The sequence below is a fragment of the Dasypus novemcinctus genome, chromosome 19 (assembly GCF_030445035.2).
Source record: "Dasypus novemcinctus isolate mDasNov1 chromosome 19, mDasNov1.1.hap2, whole genome shotgun sequence".
In the NCBI taxonomy this organism is placed as follows: Eukaryota; Metazoa; Chordata; class Mammalia; order Cingulata; family Dasypodidae; genus Dasypus; species Dasypus novemcinctus.
Window position 1 is genome coordinate 73,800,442 of NC_080691.1, and position 12,554 is coordinate 73,812,995.

General features: G+C 36.7%; 1 pseudogene; it reads left to right on the plus strand.

The window, feature by feature from the left end:
• Positions 1-238: 238 nt before the first annotated feature.
• LOC101426848 (myotubularin-related protein 10-like) overlaps positions 239-12,554 on the plus strand; it is a 36,930-nt pseudogene continuing 24,614 nt past the window's right edge.

Consider the following 12,554-nt stretch of genomic DNA (forward strand, 5'->3'; position numbering starts at 1 on the left):
TATATGTACAATGGAATACTACTCAGCTTTAAGAACAAATACACTACAAACACATGTGATAACATGGATGAATCTTGTGAACCTGATGTTGAGTGAAGCAACCCAGGCATTGAAGGACAAATACTACATGATTTCAATCATACGAAATAAGTAAACCAAGCTGCCTCAGGGAGCTGGAGACTGGATGATAGGCTTACAGGAAATTGGCGGGTAGAGAAGGATGTATGCTGACACCTAAATGGCTGAAATCTATGATAAGCTGGAGGTAAGTATTTGTACAAGAAAGGGATAAATTGGGGGCATAGGGTTACATTTGGGTGGGGCTTTGCAGGCTTGAGAGGAGCTAGGGATGGGAGGATGGGTAATAATGCCCAAGAAATTGGAGGAAGGGTGGGGCACCATACGAACATAGGAGATTGCCAGGTATTTGGTTGAGAGTATAATGCTGAGAAAACGTTTTCAAAAAACAATAAGGAAAGTTACCTGTTTAAGATGCTTAAGGGGATATTCTGACGCAGAACAGGCTCCTAGAGAATATGTGAATGCCCATTTTGCCATAGTGGGTTATATCATTGGATAGAGACCCATATACTGAGAGTGAAGGTATTCCCACATCCTGGGAAGGACTGATGCCTTCAAATAGAGGGAACTGTATCTCAAAAGAAATGGTGACTCCCAAGGCATTAGGGCAGTTGAGCATGTCAAGCCCTCAACACTGTTGCAAGTATCTCTGAACATGGCGCCTCAAGAAATGAAGACTCACAGTCACCGTTAGCCCTAAGGGGAGGAGGAAAGAGGTATTGAATAGATAGAACCAATGCTACTGTGTGGGCAATAGAAGTGTTTCACAAGAATATGCAAGGATGGATATAAGACATGTAAAATTACACCAAAAATATAAAGGGGCTGATACGCTAAAATATAAATCATAATGTAAAACATGAGATAACTAAAAATCTAGAAAATTGTATAGTTTAAAATATATAAACCACAATGTAAACACAAATGTTACCTTGTTTGAAAGCTATTGTCTCAATATCTGTACATCAGTTTCAGTAAATATAGCATGAATATGTAAAAAGATTATTGCTGTGGAGGGAAAAGGTTTTATGTTGGATATGTGGGAGTACTGTATATTTTATATGTGAATTACCATGATCTAAAACTCTTGTGAAGATAAACTTAATAATTAGAAAAAAGAAAAGAAAAAGATAGGACATGGACACTGAGGAAAAGACGGATGTAGTTGCCTTGCCAATTTGCATACAGGGCAACACTTATTGCAGTGATGGAAGGCAAAACATCAAAAACAAAGCTTTTGCATTTTTAAATTTTTTGATACCCCAATTTATTTTTACCGTAATTTTTCCAAATTAATAATGTATTCTATAGCTAACCTTTAAACTCATCACTATAATCCATTTTGCTATTAATGGAACCTTGCAGTATATTGGGTTTCACTTTTCAGGAAGTTCTGGATCACGGAGAGGTTCAACAAAGGCAGCAGAGGAATACTGGTGTGGGATGTTATTGACAGGGGACACATGGTTTCAGGGAGTTCTACGGGGCATATATCCAGGGTACATAAAAATGTTTGCATATTTTTTGATAGTGCATACAATTAAAAACAACAACTGAGGGAGAGCTGAATTCCTAGCCAGGGGAGCTCTATCACAGTCCCTAAAGGAACAGCAACTGTCCCCCAAGTGCAACATCAAAGACCAAAAAAGAATGAAGGTCCAACAATGAGCCCTTGATACTAACGACTAAGCTTGTGAGCCTGTGCACCTGAACTAAGAACAAGGCCTGGAGCTGCAGGGTGCCTAAGAGTTACCTCCTGAGAGCCTCTGTGTTGCTCAAATGCGGCCAGTCTCAAAGCCAAACTCAGCATGTAAATGCATTGACTTCCCCCCAGCATGGGACATGACTCCCAGGGATGAGCTTCCCTGGTGCCAAGGGAGTACTACCAAGTACCAGTTGATGAAGTAACTAGAAAATGACCTTGAATAAAAGGGTCAACTGGGACCAGCAGAATATCTCAGTCTACATATAATACCAGGAGTTAAAAATGCTTTTTGACCTGAATCAAGGGGGAAATGGAAAGGACAAATGAGTTTTTATGGCTGAGTCTCCAAAAAGAGACAGGAGGTTATCAGAGGGGTTGCCCTTATGCATACCTGAGCAGAGTCCCAGAGACAGATAAAGTAGATACAACCCCAGGTATTGGTTCTTCTGAGGGCTACAGAGACCCACAGGTTCTCTGGTCATGGCAGATGGAGTTCAATGCCATGTCAGTTGGCCCTACTTTGGAGGTTGTGTTTCTGTGTGATGGAGCTGGACTCCGATCTGATCTTTGCCCTCAATCTTCTCCTGGTACTTTTACCAGAACTGTAGTTCATGCTGGGGTTTAATGTATACTCAGGGTACCTGAATCTCTGGACTGACCATGTGATAGCCAGGTCCTGAGCCTCAACAGGCTTGCAACTCCTACACTCTGGTTTATTGAACTTACCCCACTCATCTAACATGGAGGTTGAAGAAGGTCAACCACCACACCAGGGAATCAAAAGTGCCTACAACTGAAAGCAGGAGAATTGCATCTAGCATCCCCGTGGAATCTAAGCCCCCTCTTGATATAGATGCGGAGTGGACACAACCATTCTAAGGTCCACAGGATGGAGGAATAGAGTATGGATTAGAGTGGACTTACCGATATTCTATTCATGAACTATTGTGATTAGTAATTGAGGAAAAGTTGGCATTGGTGTGGAGAAAGTGGCCATGGTGGCTGCTGGGTGTAGGGAGTGGGAGGAAGAGATGTGAGGTGTGGGTATTTTGGGGACTTGGAGTTGTCCTGGGTGGTGCTGCAGGGACAGTTACCAGACATTGTATGCCCTCCCATGGCCCACTAGGTGGACTGTGGGAGAGTGTGGACTATGATGTAGACCATTGACCATGAGGTGCAGTGGTGCTCAGAGATGTATTCACCAAATGCAATGAATGTCTCATGATGATTGAGGAGTTTGTTGTTGGGGGAGGGGTGGGGTGAGTGGGGTGGGAGTATACGGGGACCTCATATTTTTTTAATGTAACATTAAAAATAAAGAAAAAATTAAAAATTGAAAAAAAAGAGGTCAAACCAAGTTCAGCTTCAGTTTGCTGATTTGGGCTTAGCATGAAAGATTCCATCTAGGGCCTACTTTATTTAACAGTTTCCCCCAGTTTGATCTGGATCTCAGCCATTGAGAGTTGTGATCAAAATGTAAGGTGTTGAGCCCATTTTCAGTTACTAAGGTCTTGCAGTGGCACTTGCAGGTTAATTTCATGTTGAGCTCATAGATGGTCATGATGTCAGTTTCTCTGTATTTAACATTTTTATGTTATGCCAGACATAAAGAATTCACAAGTGGCTGGGGACACACATTCAAAACCCTTGAGAGAAAACTGTACACCTGAGAGACTATAATAAGTACTAGAGCAATAGTATACTCCTAAGCCCAGGACACCTTTGACCCAACTGACATCAATGTGATCAAATCAGTGCCTTGAGGAAGGCCATACCTGTTTAAACAATGTCTTCTATTTAATTATTTCATGCAATTGTGTCTCAACTTCCCCAGAAGTGTGTAACCAGGTACAGCAAGTGATGTTGGTGATGGCAAAAGTGCCTCCTTGTTTCAGCTAATAAGTAACAAGTTTGGCAATAAAGTTATCAAAACATATTTTATAAATTTGATGACAGGTTGTGCAGCTAGAGCTCCGGCAGTAAATTCAGTAATTTCTCCTATTGTGATTGAAAAATACCTAAAATTGTTTTCATTTTTGTTAACCCCAAGCCAAGGTAGCAGCAGTCTGCCAAAAGAGGCAAATTCAGAATTATTAACTCCTTTGGTAAATCCTGTTTTGCCTGAGACTGTATATTGAGGGGAGTATTCCAATGAGAAGTTTCATATTTATCATATATCCCTAAAGGACTGCGAGGAGACAAAATACACTTTGTCCAGGCATTTATCAGTTATTTAGGTAATTTACTGCCCAGGTAAATATCTGATAAAATTTCCACAATAAAAATATTGCCTGGCAGAACAATGTAACTACCGTAAAAGTGATATTTTTAAAAAATTCATTACTGGGAATACTGTCATTTGTCCTTTGTAAGCAAAAGCCTGTGTTATTGAGACTTCAGGTGAAAATCTGACCAAAATGTATTTGTTTTGTGACTCTTTTGCAGATCCAGTACCTTAAACCTGAACGTGGACTTGAATTCTTAAGGTAACTTGTAGTTTGTGAGGACCTTTGAACTATTACAGTAAGTTTTCCAAACTCTTCTATGATATCTTTATAATTTTCTCAACCAGTTGTATCTATAACTGAGCAAAAGCAGGTTCTTCCAAAACCATTTAAAGACCAATTCCTGAGATACTCTTGTTCCAAGTGAGAAACTTTATTTGCTAGGATAAAAAGAGCTAATTGGTTTATCAATGGCCCAAAATTGATTGTGACTTTAGGGATTTTATGGATTCAAACAGGGAAGGGTAGAATGGTTAAATCACAATAGTAAATGTATATAAATTGAATTTCAAATAACCATAAACAAATGCAATGTTATTTTACAATAAACATCACAATAGTAAGTATACACAAGGGTGAGACTAATTTTGAAATAACCTAAACAAAGGTAAAGACAGACTGGAATAACCATCTCAATAGTATACACAAAGATGAACCTTGTTTGCAACAACTGTAAAGAAGAGTGAGGTTGACATAGACAGTTTCAATAATTTCAAGTATCAGTTGTGGGCTATGGTATAATATACTGATAAAATAAGGAAAAAGCATCTTTATAATGATTCAGTAATCATAAACTTCTGTTAATTCTTAATTTTTGGTTACAAGTTTCAGATACAAGAAAGCTTAAAGCAGAAAGAAGACGACCTTGGGTGTAGTATTGATATTTGATATGAAATAAATGGTGCTGTTTGATGCAAAGAGACAAGCATTTGCAATAAGAAAGAAATGTGCTTTGGGTAGAACAATGTGTCCCCTTGTAATATGTATATATCAGGGTTTATGATGACAATTCCAATAGTTTGTAAGTTTCCTTTCCTTTGAAATGTCCTTGGAGAAGCAGCCCCATGGCATTGTCTTTCCAGGCCAACAAAAGAACAAAACATAGGGAGATAGAAAGATTTTATGAATTTTAAGTATTAGTAATGAAGAGTCTATGTAAGGACTTGTTTTTTTTAGGACTTGATCTGTCACCTAGGGAATAAGTCATCTACTTTTTGACATTTTCTACTTGCTTTCCTGGCTTGTTTGATTTTTAAGCTTCTAAAATTTGTCCAGAAGTCTGATGGAATTTTTTTTTTTAGTTGATTAAGGTGGACCCTGGCAAAACACACTGTAAGTAAGTTGCATTTTCAGAAGTTAGGGGTACCTTGCAGGGTTCCTTTTAATGAGAATCTAAGGCTATCTTTTTCCTGTATCATTTCCAGTAGAAACATTATCCTGGTGACAGATTATGATTAATGGAGTATCTGTCATGTGGGACAAGAAAGATGTCCTTTACTTTTTGAAGATAATCTTGGGCATTATGCATTAAGGACTTGCAAATTGGGTTATGTTATGGTGTGACAATAAGTGATCAGTTTTCAATTTATTCTCAGAGATAGGTCTGCTAGGAACAATTTCATTGGGGAGAAGGTGAGTTTTCTAAAAAGAATGGCATGAATAAACAGAGGTCCAAAATTAAAATTTTTGGCCAGGAAAGACTAGGCTCTTCAGTTAATTTAGATAGTATTGATTTAAGTTTATAATTACAGCTGTTTAATTAGTGGCTGTTTTGGCATAAAAATATACAGTTGCATTTTTTAAAATTTCAGGCTCCGTTCTTTTTGTTTAAGCCTTTATCTTTTTTTAAAGATTTATTTATTTATTTATTTCTCTCACCTCCCCCGCTGACCCTGGTTGTCTGTTCTCTGTGTCTATTTGCTGCGTCTTTTTTTTGCTCACTTCTGTTGTTGTCAGCAGCATGGGAATCTGTGTTTCTTTTTGTTGTGTCATCTTGTTGTGTCAGGTCTCCGTGTGTGCGGCACCATTCCTGGGCAGGCTGCACTTTCTTTCATGCTGGGTGGCTCTCCTTATGGGGTGCACTCCTTGCACATGGAGCTCCCCTATGTGGGGGACACCCCTGAGTGGCAGGGCACTCCTTGTGCACATCAGCACTGTCCATGGGCCAGCTCCACATGGGTTAAGGAGGCCTGAGGTTTGAACCGTGGACCTCCCTGTGGTAGATGGATGCCCTAACCACTGGCCCAAATCAACCACCTAAGCCTTTATCTTAATGATGGCAACAGTAGATGGGAGTAAATTGGTAGAAAGTAATTTACTGGTTCACTATTTTCAACTGATATTCCAGAAGTGAGGAATCCTCTTTCTTTCCATAGCATGGTGAAATCACTATAGATCTATGGTTTTTATCAGGGGAAAGATTTTTAGGGGTCTGTAATCTTGAATTGAAATTTTTAATTTAAAGACATGCTATTGTTGATTGTCATAAACTATGTGCCACTACCTTCTAAGAAGGGGTCCATGGTTTTCACCTGACTGGCAAAGTGGTCCATGGAAAAAAGAATCTGTTATAGATGTTAACAGAATTGCCTTCTGATAGATAGCAGGGTTGGGTAAGAGCACAGACTTCACCATTTTGGTGGAAGAAAATTGTGAATGCTATCTCATTCAATCAGTATGTGGTATATATAGCTTGTTTGGAATGTACCATTAACAATTCTAGCATAAGAAGCATTAACAGATAGAATGGTATCTGGGTTGATCATAAGAGCATGTATGGAGTCATTAATTTTGAAGTTACCAGTTTACAGTCATGGGGTATCTTCAGATTGGATAAAGATAACAGAAGAGCAGGGTCAATAACATTGCAGCATTTTAGGTGAAGGTTAAGAGATGAAGTAGAAGGATCACTTAAGTATTCAGTTTTCTGGAGGAAAAATGTTAGACCTGCTAAGAGATGTTTGCTTTGGCAGTTTCTATTGAATCTTTAACATAATTTGGGTAATAACAGACAGCTGCATCAAAGTGGGTGCTACAACATTCAGTAGATTTGATGTTTCCTGTGAGTGCTTAAATTAGCATCCCTAAGACTAGGTTATATAACCTTTTACTCCTATTACTTCCTGTTAACAAAGAGAATAGATCTGATTAATCTATAAAAATAATTATAGTACCATAAATTTAAGAATATTCAGTAAGAGTTTTCAAATTCTGGAGGGGTCAGGCAAGAAGATAATGATGAATATTTTATGAATTATAGATAGCTTAATTCAGTAAGGGGTCCTTTGTATCTAGAGAACAGAACAATAAAATAGCAATAATTCCAAAGAGAACTATGATCATTCTTTATTCATTCATTTAGTTCTAAGTAATTAATCTGTGTTTCATTAGATCTTCTGTTACCAATCTCAAGAACTTAGTTTCTTCATTAAAATATGTGCAGCACCACATGGGTGGGCTGCACTTTTTTCATGTGGGGTGGCTCTCCTTGCAGGGTGCATAACTTGCATGTGGGGCACCCCTACTTGGGAGTGCCCCTGCATGGCATGGCACTCCTTGTGTGCAGCACCCCCACACATGGGCCAACTTACCACACAGTCAGGAGGCCCTGGGAATTAGAACCCCGGACACTCCATATGGTAAATGGATGTCTATCAGTTGAACAACATCCACGTCCCTCTAAGCACTTTATATAATTTCTGAAATGATTGTATTAATAAAATTTTATCCTATAATTTAGCCAACAGAAAGTTATAAAATCATTTTTAATTTGATAACACTTCCTATGGAACTGATAACATATAAAACAAAACTAACTAGTTTATCACCTTTCTTTTTATAAGATGAAAGAGAAAAATCTCTTATGATTTTCCAAGGACCCTCTGGAAAATCCCAATAAGAGTTTAAGCTCAGGATGATATTATTTATGGCTCAATTTTCGGAAGGACACTGTCAAAAGTATTCATGTTTTAACATTCTGATAAATAGGATCATGGGAAACTGTGAAACAATATTTCATTTCTTAATGAAAGTGACAACAAAATATTCTAAAATTAAAGGGAGGCAATAGCATGGTGGTAAAAAAATACTTTATTTCAAAAGTAAAAACATGTTTTCAAAAGCAGTTAAATGATGTTTATAAGAAGGATATATAGCACAGGAGGATTTTCTGATAAGATACCAAATCTTTCCCTCTAAGCAGGTTACTCAGATGTTTTAGAAAAATCTTTTATTAATTCTTCTTAAGAGCAGACCAACAATCCAGGGATACTTTATTATTGTAAAGAAAAGAAAATCAAATACTAGTTTTGCATGAACATACTATCTAAGGAAACTCTTAAATCTCCTATAAACCTGTCAAAATTTACCCGCCCCCATGACCATGATAGATAAAATCCCTTTTCTGAAAACCTACACCTTTCTATATCTATTCAGATTATCCTACCTATTCCTTTTTATCAGTCTGTAAAAACTTGTCATTTTACTTTTAGACAAAACAATTTTTCCCCTAGCAAACCACATCCTGCACACCTTACATATTTGTTATCAAAAAGATCCTGTAAACTGCATTCAACACAACATTCTTCAAAATGCAGGTTACATATTTTGATCATCTTAAGGATCTAGTAGGTATAATGCTATATTATTTTATTAGAATACTGCATACATTTAGGAAGAACACACCAAGCTGGTATAATGCTATATTATGTTATTAGAACACTGCATACATTTAGGAAGAACACACTAAACTAGAATTAAATTATATGCTTATATTCTACTTAGTATTGGTAATTCCAAAGACATATTTTTTAAGTTAATATTCAATCAATCCTATTTGCCTATGGTTTACCTGAATTATGTGAAATTCAATGTTTTTTAAAATTTGATTTACCTCTATGCTTTCTCTGTTCTCACTGGAAATATTGAGTTTGTTTTCCTTAATCTCTTGAACTATTGGAGTATTAATTTATATGTAAGTGCTTATTTATCTTTAAGCCAACTTGAGTAAAACTCTTTAAAGAATTTTCATAAAATTTCATAATTCGGTAATATAATTCAGAGGTAGCAAACCATCCTACAACAAACATACAGGCAGACACAAATAGAGAGCTTATAGATTCAGTTAAAACTAATTTAGCCTTTTGTCTGACATAAAACATAGAAATAAAGAAAACAGAAATCTTCTGAGCTTACACTTTCTCATTTGACTTTTGCAAGGACTCCTTTAATGAAACTATTTTTTCTTGTATTATCTTAGTAAATTCTGTGTACTAAATAAAGTAGACATTCCATTTAGCTGTTTAATTTTGGAGCTCTTTTTCTAGAATAATTAGTAATTTTGTCTAATTGGGTATTTCCCAAAATGGAAATGGAAATTCCATATTGTCTTTGGTGAGATTTTGCCATTTTGTTAGATTGATAGGTTCCAGCCATATAATATTTTTTACATTTTAAAGAAACTTTAGATTATTTAAATGTTACATAAAAATATAGGGGACTCCTGTATGTCCCACACCCTCCCCCTACCACACTTTTCCACATTAGCAATATCCTTCATTAGTGTGGTACATTTGCTAAAATTTGTGCATACATATTGAAACACATAATGGCCTTTGTCTGTAATTACAATATCATTCAGAATAATTCAAATTTCCCAAAAATGCCCCATATTACACCTATTCCTCCCTCTCTCTCCCCACAGAACTTCCAGTGACCACTGCTTCTATATCAGTGCTAAAAGTTCTTCTTCCATTGCTAGAATAATAATAAGTTTATAGTAGAAAAATAGTAAGCCAATTTTAGTCCATTGTTCATTCACTAATCTTAGGATTTTGGGACAGTGATGCCCACTCTGTGTCTAATTGAAAGGAGACTTAGATTCTCTGGGCAGATGGATGGAACTCTCTTTCTTGCTGTTGCAGACTCTCTGTTCCTTGGGATGTTTGTTGTGCATCATCATCACCTTGTTAGTTGGCCTGGGATAATCCAATGTACTGTAGAGTAGGTTTTGCAAATCTGGGATTCAGGGCCCAACTGGCAAGAGGAAAGACAAAAGATTTAAGTGTCTTGGACATACACTTATCAATTCTTATACTAACTATAGCTTCAAATAGAAGGGGTAGAAGAGCCATCTGTGGGGAAACCACAGGTGAATCCAACTCTGTCACAATGGGGTACATAAATTCCAAAGTAAGGTCTACTCTCAGGGTGCTAAACTCCTTAGCTGTCTGCATCTATAAGTCTGGATGACTCTAGAGTCCTCTGGAGCCCCACTATTTGAGAAACTATTTACCATGGCAGTCAGTGAGATCCTGCTGAGATGTGCATAAGCACAACCTCTGGAAAGACCTCCTGACACTTAAAAATCTCTTAGCCGCAAAAACTCATTTGTATGTACCAGTTTTGCCTTTGGTCAAGATCTTTCCCCAGGTGCATTGCTAGTTAATATTTTGTAATAATCACTTGATGCCAGGAAAGTTCATCCCCAGCAGTCATACTGCATGTCAGGATAAGGATAGTGTCTTTATAAACTGAGTTTGGCTTAGAAAGACACCACATTTGAGCAACAAGGAGATGCTGAGGAGGTAACTCTTAGGCAACATATGCCAGAGTTCCAGCATGTAGAGAATCAAATTTTAGATGAGAATGAGGATTCCATCTTTACCATTTCACTTCTTATATTGTGCACAGGACAAAGAAACCAGCAGGAGAAGGAATTAAACTGGTTTGTCCAATAGACTAGGGACTTAGGCTAAAATTTTGAACTTTCTCATCCATCGTATTAACCCACTAACCTTTGGACTGACAGCTAGTGAGATCAGAGAGCTGAAATACAGAAGTAGTGAAACTCAGATATGAGAGGGACTCTTCAAAGAACACTTGGAGATGGTAGAGAGGAAAGAAAACACAAAGGGTTCAGGTGGAATTTTTTCTTTTTTATTGTCCCTAGAGTCATCAGTGGTCACCTTTAGGTTCTCTCCTCTTATCCAAAATGACCAAAAAAACAACAACAACAAAAAAGGGCCCACTGGATGGAACGTGGGAGAGTGTGGGCTATGATGTGGACCATTGACTAGGGGTGCAGTGATACTCAGAGATGTACTTACCAGGTGCAATGGATGTGTCACGATGATGGGAGAGAGTGTTGCTGTGGGGGGAGTGGGGGGTGGGGGCGGTGGGGTTGAACGGGACCTCATGTTTTTTTAATGTAATTTTTAAAAATAAATAAATAATTTTTAAAAAAGGAAATTGGTTTAATGGATCTCATAAATTTTTAAAGCAATTCATAATTCAGACAACACACAATCCCTAAAAATGGAAGGGAGCTTAGAAGAGTGAGAGTAAAACAGCTTCTGTAAATAGGACAAGGCATTCTTAAATAAAATAAGCTTACTCCTTGACATAGGATAGTTTTCCTTATTTGGCTTATCCTTTGACTTAGAGGAACTAAGCTACAGAAGAAAAAAGGAGCTGTTCAGTTATAATTGGTTGTTCTCGGGATTCGGGTTCTGGGATAGGAGCACTTAAAATAACAGGAACGTAGTTAAGTTTTAGTTTGCTGATCTGGGAGCTTAAAACGAGGGGCTCAGTCTATGTAACTTATATATCATCTCATAGACATTTTTCACTTCTTGTTTTGGTAAGAAAAATCCTATTTTCTCAAAGGAAATTAGAATAATTTCCAAAAATATTCAACCAAGTATCTATTAAAGTACAACATCCTGAAAAAAACTTTCCTTTTAAGAGCTTATGGACCCACCATACAAATGTTTCATACAATAGGATGGAGGAAAACTTTAAAATTTTGAAAGTAATGGGCAATATTCCCTATTCAAAAGGAAATAAATTCAGAAAATAATGAGAAACATGGAAAATGTAATCTATATACTGAAAATTAAGAGAGAAATCTCTTATAAATAACCTTGACAAATAATAGAGTACATTATGAAAAATAACAGTAGTAGTTGAATACATTATATAACATTACCAGAGTTAAATCTAAACCAATATTCCTGAGACAATTATTGGTCTTGTATTGTGTAAAATATTTAGGTAATTTAAAATAAATTAATAAATTATATAAGCACCTACCTTAAGAAGTTAAGAGAAATAAAATTAAATATTATTGGGGTGGAGACATAGGAGTGAATAGAAAAGCAAAAAATAATTCATTTGTAATTGGAAAAAATAGAAGAAATATCTAAGATTCAGGTGAATATTTCTAATAGTTCTTCCTTCAATGAAGATAGTGTTCTATATCTGCATAGTCCATTACAGAAGCCACTAGCCACATATAGCTATTGGGCATTTACAATTGTTTAGTGCTTCTAAAGAATGAATTTTTAGTTTTATTTAAATTTGATTAAGTTTAATAGTCACATATGTTTATTGCTTACTGAACTGAACAGAAAATAACTAGAATCTTGGAAAAGACAATCAAAGTAATGAAATAGATTCATAAAAAAATGAGTAAGGGGCACAAA